General features: G+C 39.9%; 1 long non-coding RNA gene across 1 annotated transcript in view; it reads left to right on the forward strand.

Annotated features, from left to right (window-relative positions):
- Nucleotides 1–15,829, forward strand: part of LOC140596323 (uncharacterized) — a 75,727-nt gene that overhangs the window by 28,089 nt on the left and 31,809 nt on the right. The gene's annotated exons all lie outside the window — the stretch shown is intronic.

Genomic DNA, 15,829 nt, shown 5'->3' on the forward strand with positions numbered 1-15,829 from the left:
TTTTTTGAGTAATCTTCATTATATTTTCCATTGTGGCTGCATCAATTTACATTGCACATCAATAGTGCATGAAGGCTCCCTTTGCTCCACATCCTCACCAACACTTGTTATTTCTTGTGTTTTTGATACTAGACATTCTGACAGGTGTGAAGTGATGGTTTTTCCACTTGATTTAATCAATAAATGAATTTTTATGTGATTCATCAAAAATCTCTGCTGATTAAGACATTGGCAAATGTAGATTGAAACAAGTTTTTTTATATTAAATGGGCTAAAAGTACAGTTTTAAAATGGCAAAATAATGTCTAATTTTGAACAATGTATATTGATTTTAAAAATTAAATGCATTGAGATATAATAATAATATTGTAATTGCCATTATTTTCTCACCTTCAAGATTTTATTTAAATTCTAAATTCAAGAATTTATTCAAATTCAAGATTTTATATGAATTCTAGTTAGTTAACATACAGTGTAGTATTAGTTGCACAGGTAGAATATAGTGATTCATCACTTGCATATAATACCCAGTGCTCATTATCAGTACCCTCCTTAATGTCCATTGGCCATTTATCCCATGCCACCATTAACCTTCCCTCAAACAACCCTTCGTTTCTTGCCTATTGTTAAGAGTCTCTTATGATTTGCCTGCTCTATGTTCTTATTTTATTTTTCCTTCCCTTCCCCTATGTTCATGTTTTATTTTCTAAATTCCACATGAGTGAAATCATATGGTATTTGTCTTTTTCCAACTTATTTATTTTCCTTAGCATAATATATTCTATTTCCATCCAATTCATTGCAAATGACAAGATTTTGTACTTTTTAAAAAAGATTTTATTCATTTATTCATGAGAGATACAGAGAGAAAGAGGCAGAGACACAGGCAGAGGGAGAAGCAGGCTCCATACAGGGAGCCCAACATGGGACTCAATCCTGGGTCTCCAGGATCACGCCCTGGGCTGAAGGCAGCACTAAACCACTGAGCTACCCAGGCTGCCCGATTTTGTACTTTTTGATGGCTGAGTAACATTCCATTTGGTATGTGTATAATATATGTATATAACTATGTATATATAATATATTTTTCTCTTTATCCATTCATTACTTGATGGACATTTTGGCTCTTTCCAAATTTTGGTTATGTAGATAGTGCTGCTATAAATATTGCGATGCATGTGCCCCTTCAAAACACTATTTTTGTATCATCTAGATAAGTGCCTAGTAGGGCAATTGCTGGGTCATAGGATAGTTCTATTTTTAATTTTTTGAGGAACCTCCATACTGGTTTCCAGAGTGGATGCACCAGGTTGCATTTCCACCAACAGTGTAAAGGGTTCCTCTTTTTCTGCATCGTTGCCAACATCTATTTTTCCTGAGGTCTTAATTTTAACCATTATGACTGGTGTGAGGTGGTATCTCATTGTGGTTTTGATTTGTATTTCCTTGATAATGAGTGATGTTGAACATTTTTCATATGTCCGTTAGCCATTTGTATGTCTTCTTTGGAGAAATGTCTCTTCACGTCTTCAGCCTATTTCTTGACTGGATTTTTTATTTGTGGGGTGTTGAATTTGACAAATTCCTTATAGATTTTGGATACTATCCCTTTATCCAATATGTCATTTGCAAATATCTTCTCCCATTCTGTTGGTTACCTTTTAGTTTTGTTCATTGTTTCCTTTACTGTGCCACCCAGGCATCCTGCTAGTGTTATTTGATGGGGATTGCACCGAATGTGTAGACTGTTTTGAGTAGTATACACATTTTTACAGTATTTGTTCTTCCAATCCACAAGCATGGAATATTTCTCCATTTCTTTGTGTCTTCCTCAATTTCCTTCATAGGTTTTCTATAGTTTTCAGAGTACAGATCTTTTATTTCTATGGTTAGGTTTATTACTAGGTATTTTATAATTTTGGTGCAATTATAAATAAGCTCGATTCCTTCATTTCTCTTTCTGCTGCTTCATTATTGGTGTATAGAAATGCAATAGACTTCTGTTCACTGATTTTGTATCCTGAAACTTGGCTGAATTTGTGAATCAGTTCTAGCAGATTTTTGTGAAACCTTTTGGGTTTTTTTTTAAGGTTTTATTTATTTATTTTTAGAGAGAGAGAGCAAGAGTAGGGGCAGGGATGGGGGGAGAGAAAATTTCAAGTAAACAATGCTGAGCACAGAGCCGAGTGTTGGGCTCCATCGCACAACCTTGAGATCATGATCTGAGCTGAAATGGAGAGTTGGATGCTTAGCCAACTGAGCCACCCATGTGCCCCCTGGGCTTTCTGCATAGAGTCATGTCTGCATCATGTCATCTGCAAGTAGTGAAAGGTTTACTTCTTCCTTACCGATTTCGATGCCTTTTATTTCTTTTTTTTTTTTCCTGTTTGCTGAGGCTAGGACTTCCAGTACTATGTTTAATAACAGTGGTAGGAGTGGACATTCCTGTAAGGATTCTGACCTTAGTGCAAAATCTCTCATTTTTTTCCCCCATTGAGAATATTACCTGTGAGCCTTTCTTATATGGTCTTTATGATGTTGAGACAGGTTTATTTATACCCTACTTTCTTGAGGGTTTTTATCCATAAAGGATGCTCTATTTTGTAAAATGCTTTTTCTGCATCTATTGATAGGATTATATGAGTCTTATCCTTTCTTTTATTAATGTAGTGTATCACATTGATTGATTTGTGGATATTGAATCAGCTCTGTAGCCCAGGAATAAATCCTGCTTGATCATGGTGAATAATCCTTCTAATGTGTTCTTGGATTTGATTAGCTAGTAGTGACTTGAGAATTTTTGCATCCATGTTCATCAGGGATGTTGGTCTATAATTTTCTTTTTTATTGGAGTCTTTGGTTTTGGAAGCAAGGTAATGTTGGCCTCTCAGAATGAGTTTGGAAGTTTTCCTTCCATTTCTATTTTTTGCAACAGTTTCAGAAGAATAGGTATTAATTCTCCTTAAATGTTTGGTAGAGATCCCCTGGGAAGCCCTCCAGCCCTGGACTGTTATTTGTTGGGAGATTAAATGATTGTTTCAATTTCTTTGCTGTTTATGGGTCTGTTCAGATTTTCTATTTCTTCCTGATTCAATTTTGGTAGGTTGTATGTTTCTAGGGATTTATCCAATTCTTCCAGATTGCCTAATTTATTAGCATATAATTGCTCATAATATTCTCTTGTAATTGGGCATGTGGGAGAAGCCCACTGGTTAGGTGGGCTGGCATCAGCGCTTCCCTTACCCTAGAGTCTGGCAACGTACAGAGGTGGCTGTCCTCCATTCCCTTCAGGAGAGGTGGATCCCAGGAGGATGCCCAGTAGTGCAGGGCCCTTGATCTGAGTGCACTGAAGCTGTCAAAGCCAGCTATCCTCTGTTCCCTTCAGTTGAGGTGGACTCCGGGAGGGCATATGACAGTGAGAACTCTACTTCCACTGGGCGCCCTTCAATTTGTGCTGATCAGTGCACCCATGCCTGCCCCCAGGACCATCTAGGCCAGTGTGGACTTGGAGACTGCAGTTCGGACTCACAGGGAGCTCTTGGCTCAGGAGCTGGTGATCTGGCTGCCGCCATTTTTGTGTCTTTCCTCTTCTTTTTGTCTTTCACCTAGGAGAGGTGCCTTCTCTAGGGAACAAAGGCCTCACAGGATAAACAACTCACACTGAACCAGGCCACCCAGCAAGGGTCGGGACATCTCCACCCAAGAACAGACACCTCAGAATCAGTGCAGCAGACCCTTTCCCCAGAAAAACAGCTGAAAGAACAAGTTTATTGAACAAGCAGCACTGGAAAGCTCCAGAACTGAGGAAAAACAGTATATAGAACTAGATGGGTTTTTTTCATTATGACTCATTTTTATTTCAGTTAAATGTTTCCAATCTTTTTTCTCTTTTCCTGCCTTAAATACATTTTATGAACTTTTAGTTTTTAAGCATTTTTTTAAACTCATATTTCTACAATTACATGACATAGATATATTCTTCATTTTTGGACTCCCTTCAATGTACTTAATTTAATGTTAGTAGATATGAGTTATGGGTTTTTGTTTTCTGTTTTCTCTGCCTCATTTTCTTTATAATGGTGGAAGTTAGTACCTTCTTTTTTTAAGATTTTATTTATTTATTCATGAAAGGCATAGAGAGAGAGAGAGAGAGAGAAAGAGAAAGAGAGAGAGAGAGAGAGAGAGAGAATGAGAGAGAGGCAGAGACACAGGCAGAGGGAGAAGCAGGCTCCATGCAGGGAGCCTGACATGGGACTCGATCCCAGGTCTCCAGGATCATGCCCTGGGCCAAAGGCAGTGCTAAACTGCTGAGCCACCCAAGCTGCCCGGAAGTTTGTTCCTTCTAACACACGGAACAAAATACACCCAGAACAAAGTGGAACACTGTGTTCGGTCATTCTGTGGGACTATATTTTCTCTTCCTTCCCATTCTACCCCCATTTTTAACTCATTTATGTTTTTGTGGTCAATGTTAGGTCTTTATATAATTTTTGCTGCTTTATATATATATTTGGAACGATCATCTTCTAACATACAGAACAAAGTACACTCAGAACCAAGAGGATAACCCTCTAGGTCCCCTCAGGGAGACTATATTCTCTGTCTAAACCACTTCCTCACCCCCTGCCCTTTTCTTTCCTTTTTCTTCTTTGTTTTTTGCTTTTTTTTTTTTTTTTTACTTTGCTGTTTTAAAGTTTGTTTTTCACGTTAATAGTCATTTTGTTTTATTTTGTTCGGTACTTCTTTTTCTTTTATTTTCTGGTCTCTGACCTCTTTGGAATCATCTAGGGTGTATTTTACTTAGGTTGTGGTTGATATATTTGAATCTGTTGCTCATACAGCCACTCTGCACTGGAAAAAATGACTACAAGGAAAATTCACCGCAAAAGAAAGAACAGGAAACAATACTCTCTGCCACCAAATTGCTGAACATGGATTTAATATGTTGTCAGAAATTCAATTCAGAAGTACAATTATTAAGTTGCTGGTGGCTCTGGAAAAAAGCATAAAGGATTCTAGAGACTCTCTTACTGAAGAATTGAGATCTAATCAGGACAAAATTAAAAATAATTTAACTGGGATTCAGTCCAAACAGGATGCTCTAACTGTTAGGGTTAATGAGGTGGAAAAAAGAGTGAGTGACATAGAAGACAAGCTTATGGAAAAGGAAGGAAGCTGAAAAAAAGAAAAACAATTAAGAACCCATAAGGAAAATCTTAGGGAAATAAATGATAGTTTGAGAAGGAAGAATATACGTCTTATTGGGATTCCAGAAGAGGCTGAGAGAGAGAGAGAGGACCACAAAGTATATTTGAACAAATCATAGCTGATAACTTCCCTAATCTGGGGAAGGAAACAGGAATTCAGACCCAAGAGATAGAGAGGACCCCCCCAAAAATAAATGAAAACCGTTCAGCACCTTTACATTTAATAGTGAAACATGCAAATCTCAAAGATAAAGAGAAAATACTTTTTTAAGATTTTATTTTATTTATTCAAAGAGACACACACACAGGAGGCAGAGACATAGGCAGAGGGAGGAGCAGGCTCCATGCAGGAAACCCAATGTGGGACTCCATCCCAGGATTCTGGGATCACACCCTGAGCCAAAGGCAGACAATTAACTTCTAAGCCACCCAGGCATCCCAAAGAGAAAATCCTTAAAGTTGTATGAGACAAGAGATTCTTAGCTTATATGGGGAGGAATATCAAGTTGATATATGAGAAGACAGTGCTCTCAGCAAAAGACAGATCTTCTAAGCAGAACATCACCAATGAAACAAGGGCCTTGAATGATATGCTGGACCAAATAGATTTCACAGATATATACAGAACATTCCATTCTAATGCGACTGAATACACTTTCTTCTCAAATGCACATGGAACTATCTCCAGAATAGACTCCATACTGGGTCACAAATCAGGTCTCAACTGATACCAAAAGATTGGGATCATCCCCTGCATGTTCTCAGACCACAATGCTTTACTAGAACTCAATCACAGGAAGAAACTTGGATGAAACTCAAACACTGGGGGGTGGGGGTGAATGAGTGATGGGCACTGAGGGGGGCACTGAGGGGGGCACTTGATGGGATGAGCACTGGGTGTCATTATGTATGTTGGTAAATTTAACACCAATAAAAAATAAATTTATTATTAAAAAAAAAGAAACTCAAACACATGGAGGTTCAAGAGCATCCTACTAAAAGATGAATAGATGAACCAGGAAATTAGAGAAGAATTAAAACCATTCATGGAAACTAATGAAAATAAAAATACAACCGTTCAAAATCTTTGAGATACAGCAAAAGCGTCCTAAGAGGGAAATACATCGCAATACAAGCCTCCCTCAAAAACCTGAGAAAAACCTCAAATACACAACCTAACCTCACAACTAAAGAAAATGGAGAAGGAACAGCAAATAAAGCCTAAACAAAGCAGAAGAGCGATATAATAAAGATTAGAGCAGAACTCAATGAAATAGAGACTGGAAGAACTTTAGAACAGATTTTAAAAACCAGGAGCTGGTTCTCTAAAAGAATAAGATAGATAGGGATCCCTGGGTGGCACAGTGGTTTGGCACCTGCCTTTGGCCCAGGGCGCGATCCTGGAGACCCGGGATCGAATCCCATATAGGGCTCCCAGTGCATGGAGCCTGCTTCTCCCTCTGCCTGTGTCTCTGCCTCTCTCTCTCTCTCTCTCTCTGTGACTATCATAAATTTTAAAAAAGAATAAGATAGATAAATCTCTAGCCAGGCTTATGAGAAAGAAAAAAGACTCAATAAAATCATGAAGGAAAGAGGAGAGATCACAACCAATACCAAGGAAATACAAAAAATTATAAAATGTATTATGAGCAATTATATGCCAACATATTAGGCAATCTGGAAGAAATGGATATTTCTGGAAAGCCACAAATTACCAAAGCTGAAATAGGAAGAAATAGAAAATCTGGACAAGCCAAAAACCAGCGATGGTATTGAAGCAGTCATCAAAAACCTCCCAAAACACAAAAGTCCAGGGCCAGATGGCTTCCCAGGGGAATTCTGCCAACCATTTATTTTTTTTAATAAATTTATTTTTAATTGGTGTTCAATAACCAACATACAGAATAACACCCAGTGCTCATCCTGTCAAGTGCTCCTCCCAGTGCCTGACACCCATTCACCCCCACACCCCGCCCTCCTCCCCTTCCACCACCCCTAGTTCATTTCCCAGAGTTAGGAGTCTTCATGTTCTGTCTCCCGTTCTGATATTTCCCACACATTTCTTCTTCCTTCCCTTATATTCCCTTTCACTATTATATTCCCCAAATGAATGAGAACATATAATGTTTGTCCTTCTCTGATTGACTTATTTCACTCGGCAAAATACCCTCCAATTCCATCCATGTTGAAGCAAATGGTGGGTATTTGTCATTTCTAATGGCTGAGTAATATTCCATTGTATACATAAACCACATCTTCTTTATCCATTCATCTTTCGATGGACACCGAGGCTCCATCCACAGTTTGGCTATTGTGGACATTGCTGCTATAAACATTGGGGTGCAGGTGTCCCGGCGTTTCATTGCATCTGTATCTTTGGGGTAAATCCCCAACAGTGCAATTGCTGGATCCTAGAGCAGGTCTATTTTTAACTCTTTGAGGAACCTCCACAGTTTTCCAGAGTGGCTACACCAGTTCACATTCCCACCAACAGTGTAAGAGGGTTTCCTTTTCTCCCCAGCGTCTCCAACATTTGTTGTTTCCTGCCTCGTTAATGTTCCCCATTCTCACTGGTGTGAGGTGGTATCTCATTGTGGTTTTGGTTTGTATTTCCCTGATGGCAAGGGATGCAGAGCATTTTCACATGTGCTTGTTGGCCATGTCTATGTCTTCCTCTGTGAGAGTCCTCGTCAGGTCTTTTGCCCATTTCATGATTGAATTGTTTGCGTCTTTGGTGTTGAGTTTAATAAATTCTTTATAGATCTTGGAAACTAGCCCTTTATCTAATACGTCATTTGCAAATATCTTCTCCCATTCTGTAGGTTGTCTTTTAGTTTTGTTGACTGTATCCTTTGCTGTGCAAGAGCTTCTTATCTTGATGAAGTCCCAATAGATCATTTTTGCTTTTGTTTCTTTTGACTTCGTGGATGTATCTTGCAAGAAGATACTGTGGCTGAGTTCAAAAAGGGTGTTGCCTCTGTTATCCTCTAGGAATTTGATGGAATCTTGTCTCACATTTAGATCTTTCATCCATTTTGAGTTTATCTTTGTGTATGGTGAAAGAGAGTGGTCTAGTTTCATTCTTCTACATGTGGATGTCCAATTTTCCCAGCACCATTTATTGAAGAGATTGTCTTTCTTCCAATGGATAGTCTTTCCTCCTTTATCGAATATTAGTTGACCATAAAGTTCAAGGTCCACTTCTGGGTTCTCTATTCTGTTCCATTGATCTATGTGTCTGTTTTTGTGCCAGTACCACACTGTCTTGATGACCACAGCTTTGTAGTACAACCTAAAATCTGGCATTGTGATGCCCCCAGTTATGGTTTTCATTTTTAAAATTCCCCTGGCTCTTCAGGGTCTTTTCTGATTCCACACAAAGGAAGGGAGAAGAAATGTTGGGAAATATCAGGAAGGGAGACAGAACATAAAGACTCCTAACTCGGGAAACGAACTAGGGGTGGTGGAAGGGGGGAGGAGGGCGGGTGTTGGAGGGGAATGGGTGACGGGCACTGAGGTGGACACTTGACGGGATGAGCACTGGGTGTTTTTCTGTATGTTGGTAAATTGAACACCAATAAAAATTAATTAAAAAAAAACAAATCTTAAAATAATTTGTTCTAACTCTCTGAAGAAACTCCATGGTTTTTGATAGGGAATGCATTAACATGTAAATTGCCCTGGGTAACATTGACATTTTCACAATATTAATTCTGCCAATCCATGAGCATGGAATATTTTTCCATATCTTTGTCTCTTCCTCAATTTCTTTCAGAAGTCTTCTATAGTTTTCAGGGTATAGATCCTTTACCTCTTTAGTTAGGTTTATTCGTAGGTATCTTATGCTTTTGGGTGCAATTGTAAATGGGATTGACTCCTTAATTTCTCTTTCTTCAGTCTCAATGTTAGTGTATAGAAATGCCACTGATTTCTGGGCATTGATTTTGTATCCTGCCACGCTACCAAATTGCTGTATGAGTTCTAGCAATCGTGGGGTGGAGACTTTTGGCTTTTCTATGTAGAGTATCATGTCATTGGCAAAGAGGGAGAGTTTGCCTTCTTCTTTGCCAATTTGAATGCCTTTAATGTCTTTTTGTTGTCTGATTGCTGAGGCGAGGACTTCTAGTACTATGTTGAATAGCAGTGGTGAGAGTAGACATCCCTGTCTTGTTCCTGATCTTAGGGGAAAGGCTCCCAGTGCTTCCCCATTGAGAATGGATTTGCTGTGGGCTTTTCGTAGATGCTTTTAAGATGTTGAGGAATGTTCCCTCTATCCCTATACTCTGAAGAGTTTTGATCAGGAATGGATGCTGTATTTTGTCAAATGCTTTCTCTGCATCTAATGAGAGGATCATATGGTTCTTGGTTTTTCTCTTGCTGATATGATGAATCACATTGATTGTTTTACGAGTGTTGAACCAGCCTTGTGTCCCGGGGATAAATCCTACTTGGTCATGGTAAATAATTTTCTTAGTGTACTGTTGGATCCTATTGGCTAGTATCTTCTTGAGAATGTTTCCATCCATGTTCATCTGGGATATTGGTCTGTAATTCTCCTTTTTGGTGGGGTGTTTGTCTGGTTTCGGAATTAAGGTGATGCTGGCCTCATAGAACGAATTTGGAAGTACTCTATCTCTTTCTATCTTTCCAAACAGCTTTCGTAGAATAGGTATGGTTTCTTCTTTAAACGTTTGATAGAATTCCCCTGGGAAGCCATCTGGCCCTGGACTCTTGTGACTTAGGAGGTTTTTGATGACCGCTTCAATTTCCTCCCTGGTTATTGGCCTGTTCAGGTTTTCTATTTCTTCCTGATCCAGTTGTGGTAGTTTGTGGTTTTCCAGACATGCATCCATTTCTTCTAGATTGCCTAATTTATTGGTATATAGCTGTTCAGAATATGTTTCTAAAATCGTTTGTATTTCCTTGGTGTTGGTAGTGATTTCTCCTTTCTCATTCATGATTTTATTAATTTGAGTCTTCTCTCTCTTCTTTTTAATAAGGTTGGCTATTGGTTTATCTATCTTATTAATTCTTTCAAAGAACCAACTCCTGGTTCTGTTGATCTGTTCCACAGTTCTTCTGGTCTTGATTTCGTTGAGTTCTACTCAAATTTTAATTAACTCTCTTCTTCTGCTGGGCATAGGGTCCATTTGCTGTTTTTTCTCTAGCTCCTTTATGTGTAAGGTGAGCTTTTGTATTTGCGTTCTTTCCAGTTTTTGAATGGATGCTTGTATTGCGATGTATTTCCCCTTCAGGACTGCTTTTGCTGCATCCCAAAGATTTTGAATGGTTGTATCTTCATTCTCATTAGTTTCCATGAATCTTTTTAATTCTTCCTTAATTTCCTGGTTGACCCTTTCATCTTTTAGCAGGATGGTCCTTAACCTCCACGTGTTTGAGGTCCTTCCAAACTTCTTGTTGTGATTGAGTTCTAATTTCAAGGCATTATGGTCTGAGAATATGCAGGGGACGATCCCATTCTTTTGGTATCGGTTCAGACCCGATTTGTGACCCAGTATGTGGTCTATTCTGGAGAAAGTTCCATGTGCACTTGAGAAGAATGTGTATTCAATTGAGTTTGGATGTAAAGTTCTGTAGATATCTGTGAAATCCATCTGGTCCAATGTATGATTTAAAGCTCTCATTTCTTTGCAGATATTGTGCTTAGAAAACCTGTCGAGGGATCCCTGGGTGGCGCAGCGGTTTGGCGCCTGCCTTTGGCCCAGGGCGCGATCCTGGAGACCCGGGATCGAATCCCACGTCGGGCTCCCGGTGCATGGAGCCTGCTTCTCCCTCTGCCTGTGTCTCTGCCTCTCTCTCTCTCTCTCTGTATGACTATCATAAATAAATAATAAAAAAAAATTAATTAAAGAAAACCTGTCGAGTATAGAAAGAGCTAGATTGAAGTCACCAATATAAGTGTATTATTATCTAAGTATTTCTTCACTTTGGTTATTAGTTGATTGATATATTTGGCATCTCCCACATTCGGGGCATATATATTGAGGATTGTTAAGTCCTCTTGTTGGATAGATCCTTTAAGTATGATATAGTGTCCCTCTTCATCTCTCACTACAGTCTGTGGGGTAAATTTTAGTTTATCTGATATAAGGATGGCTATCCCTGCTTTCTTTTGAGGACCATTCGAATGGTAAATGGTTGTCCAAACCTTTATTTTCAGTCTGTAGGTGTCCTTCTGTCTAAAATGAGTCTCTTGTAGACAGCAAATAGATGGGTCCTGCTTTTTTATCCAGTCTGAAACTCTGCGCCTTTTACTGGGGTCTTTAAGCCTGTTTACGTTCAGAGTTACTATTGAGAGATATGAGTTTAGTGTCACCATCATATCTATTCAGTCCTTGTTTTTGTGGATTGTTCCACTGAATTTCTTCTTAAAGGGGAATTTTAAGAATCCCCCTTAAAATTTCTTGCAGAGCTGGTTTGGAGGTCACATATTCTTTCAGTTCCTGCCTGTCTTGGAAGCTCTTTATCTCTCGTTCCATTCTGAATGAGAGCCTTGCTGGATAAAATATTCTTGGTTGCATGTTCTTCTCATTTAGGACCCTGAATATATCCTGCCAGCCCTTTCTGGCCTGACAGGTCTCTGTGGAGAGGTCTGCTGTTACCCTAATACTCCTCCCCATAGAAGCCAGGGATTTCTTGTCTCTTGCTGCTTTAAGGATCATCTCTTTATCTTTGGAATTTGCAAGCTTCACTGTTAAATGTCCAGGTGTTGAACGGTTTTTATTGATTTTAGGGGAGATCTCTCTATTTCCTGGATCTGAATGCCTGTTTCCCTTCCCAGATTAGGAAAGTTTTCAGCTAGGATTTGTTCAAATACATATTCTGGCCCTCTGTCCCTTTCGGCACCCTTGGGAACCCCAGTTAAAGGTAGGTTTTTCTTCCTCAGGCTTTCGTTTATTTCCCTTAATCTATCTTCATGGTCTTTTAATTGTTTGTCTCTTTTTTCTTCAGTTTCCCTCTTTGCCATCAACTTGTCTTCTATGTCACTCACTCGTTCTTCCCCCTCGTTAACCCTCGTGGTTAGGACTTCTAGTTTGGATTGCATCTCATTCAATTGATTTTTAATTTCTGCCTGATTGGATCTAAATTCTGCAGTCATGAAGTCTCTTGAGTCCTTTATGGTTTTTTCTAGAGCCACCAGTAGCTGTATAATAGTGCTTCTGAATTGGCTTTCTGACATTGAATTGTAATCCAGATTTTATAACTCTGTGGGAGAGAGGACTGTTTCTGATTCTTTCTTTTGAGGTGAGGTTTTCCTTCTAGTCATTTTGCTCAGTGCAGAATGGGCAAAAGCAATTGTATTGGGAAAAGGAGAAAAAGAGAGGAGAGAACGAAGGAAAGAAAAGAGAAAAAGAAAAAAGAAAAAAGGACGAAAAAAAGAAAAAAAGAGAAGAAAAAGGGAAAGGAACAGAAAGAAAGGAAAACAAAGGGTGGGGGAAGAAAACAAATCAAAAAGCAAAAAACAACAACAACAACAACAACAACAAAAAGCAAACACGGGGGAGTATCTTCTGATTCTGTATACTTTAAATCTCTTGACTTCCCCTGGAACTTGTCCGTCTAGTCTAGTTGGTCTTCTGGGGGAGGGGCCTGTTTTGCTGATTTTCAGGTGTTAGCACTTGGGGGAGTTGCTCAGTCCCCTGCCTGGTGCAGGGCTCAGTGGGGTTTGTTTACCCTGTGAGACTCCAGGAGGAACAACCCCTGTGGCGGTGCCAGCTCTAGAGCCCTGGATTCAGCCCCCGCAGTAACTATGGAGCTCTCCATCTGCAGGGCCTAGAGGCTCCGGGGCGAGGCCCGCTGATATGCTCAGCCTGGGGCAGGAGCGTCCTTGCTGTCCTGGGCCCTCCCGGCCTCTGCCTGTCCCGGGGGAGGCCGGATCCTGGGCTGTGTTCCCGGCGCCCAGTGCTCCCGGGCCTGCGCTGTTGGATTCGCCCTCCGGGACGCACAGCCCCCTCCGCGGAGCCGCCGCCCGAGCCCCTCCGAGCTGCTCCCGGGACCAGCCGTGCGCGCTGCAGCCCTTCAGGGAGCTCGGCGCACTCTCCCAGGGGCGCAGTTCCTCTGTTACTGTCCCAGGGAACCTGAGGGCATCCCCGCCCTCCTGGGGTCCTGCTCCAACTCCCTGTGATCCCCTTTCTTCCCCGGAATATTGGTGAAGCTCCTGCTTCTTCGGACAGAGCTCTCCTGTCCTGGGGGCGCTCACCCCGGCCTTTGCCCGGCTCCTCGTGAGACCCCTCCCCCTTGGATGCCTTTTGTTTCTTTATTTCTTTTTTCCCCCTTTTCCTACCTTGATAGAAGCAGGAACTCTTCTCACTATAGCATTCCAGCTGTTTGCCAACCATTTAACGTAGAAATAATAACTATTTTTCTAAAGCTGTTTCAAAGGGCAGAAAGGGAGGGAATACTTCCAAACTCATTCTATAAGGCTAACATTACCTTGATCCCAAAACCAACGACCTCATCAAGAAGAATTATAGACCAATATCCCTGATGGACATGGATGCAAAAATTCTAACCAAGATACTAGGCAATAGGATCCAACATTACATTAAGAGGATTATTCATCATGACCAAATGGGTTTTATCCCCAGGATGCAACGGTGGTTCAATATTCATTAAAACAATAAACGTAAATATATCGCATCAACAAGAAAAAAACAAGAACCATATGATCCTCTCAATAGATGCAGAGCTTGCATTTGACAAAATACAACCTCCATTCCTGATTAAAGCTCTTCAAAGTGTAGGGATAGAAGGAATATTCTTCAAAACCATAAAAGCCATTTATGAAAAGCCCACAGTGAATATCATTCTCAATGGGTAAAAACTAAGAACCCTTCCCCTAACATCAGGAGCATGACAGGGGTGTCCACCTTCCCCACTGCTATTCAACATAGTACTAGAAGTCCTAGCCTAAGCAGTCAGACAACAAAAAGAAACAAAGTCATTCAAATTGGCAAAGAAGAAGTCAAACTTTCCCTCTTTGCAGATGACATGATAGTGTACATAGAAATCCCAAAAGACTCTACTCCAAGATTGCTATAACTTTTACAGCAATTCAACAATACGGCAGGATAGAAAATAAATGCACAGAAATCACTGGCATTTCTATACACTAACAATGAGCCTGAAGAATGAGAAATTAAGGAATCAATCCCATTTACAATAGCACCTAACACCATAACATACATAAAGAATAAACTTAACCAAAGAGGTAAAGGATCTATACCCTAATAACTATGGAACACATCTGAAAGAAATTGAGGAAGACATAAAGAGATGAAAAAATATTCTATGCTCGTGGATTGGAAGAATTAATATTATGAAAATATTTGTGCTACCCAGGGCAATTTACACATTTAAAACAATCCCTATCAAAATGCCGTGGACTTTCTTCACAGAGTTGGAACAAATGATCTTAAGATTTGTATGGAATCTGAAAGGACCCCGAATAGCCAGAGGAATATTGAAAAAGGAAACCAATGCTGGGGGCATCACAATGCCTGATTTCAAGCTGTATTATAAAGCTGTGATCATTAAGACAGTATCTACTGGCATAAAAGCAGATACATAGATCAATGATACAGAACAGAGAACCCAGAAATGGACCTTCAACTCTACGGTCAACTGATATTTGACAAAGCAGGAAAAAATATCCACTGGAAAAAGGACAGTGTCTTCAATAGATGGTGTTGAGAGAATTGGATAACCACATGCAGAATGAAACTGGACCATTCTCTTACACCATACACAAAGATGAACTCAAAATGGATGAAAGATCTAAATGTGAGACAAGATTCCATCAAAATCCTAGAGGAGAACACAGGCAACACCCTGTTTGAACTTGGCCACAGCAACTTCTTGCAAGATACATCTGTGAAGGCAAGGGAAACAAAGGCAAAAATAAAATGTTGGGACTTATCAAGATAAAAGCTTCTGTACAGCAAAGGAAATAGTCAACAAAACCAGAAGACAACCTACAGAATGGGAGAAGATATTTGCAATCGACATATCAGATAAAGGGCTAGTATCTAAGGTCTATAAAGAACTTATCAATCTCAACACCCAAGAAACAATCCAGTTTTGAAATGGACAGAAGACATGAACAGACATTTCTCCAAATACGACATATACATGGCCAATAAGCACATGAAAAAATGCTCCATATCACTTGCCATCAGGGAAATACAAATCAAAACCACAACGAGATACCATGTTACATCAGAATGGTGAAAATTAACAAGATAGGAAACAACAAATATTGGGGAGGATGTGGTGAAGGGGGCACCCTCTTGCACTGTGGTGGGAATGCAAACTGGTGCAGCCACTCTGGAAAACAGTGTGGAGGTTCCTCAAGAAGTTAAAAATAGAGCTCTGCTATGACCCAGCAATTGCACTATTGGGTATTTATTCCAAAGATACTGATGTAGTGAAGCTCTGGGAAACCTGCACCCCAATGTTCATAGCAGCAATGTCCAAGATAGCCAAACTGTGGAAGAAGCCATGATGTCCTTCAACAGATGAATGGATAAAGAAAATGTGAGATATCTATCTATCTATCTATCTATCTATCTATCTATCTATCTATCTATCTATCATCTATC

This window comes from Vulpes vulpes, chromosome X (genome assembly GCF_048418805.1).
Source record: "Vulpes vulpes isolate BD-2025 chromosome X, VulVul3, whole genome shotgun sequence".
NCBI classification, from domain to species: domain Eukaryota; kingdom Metazoa; phylum Chordata; class Mammalia; order Carnivora; family Canidae; genus Vulpes; species Vulpes vulpes.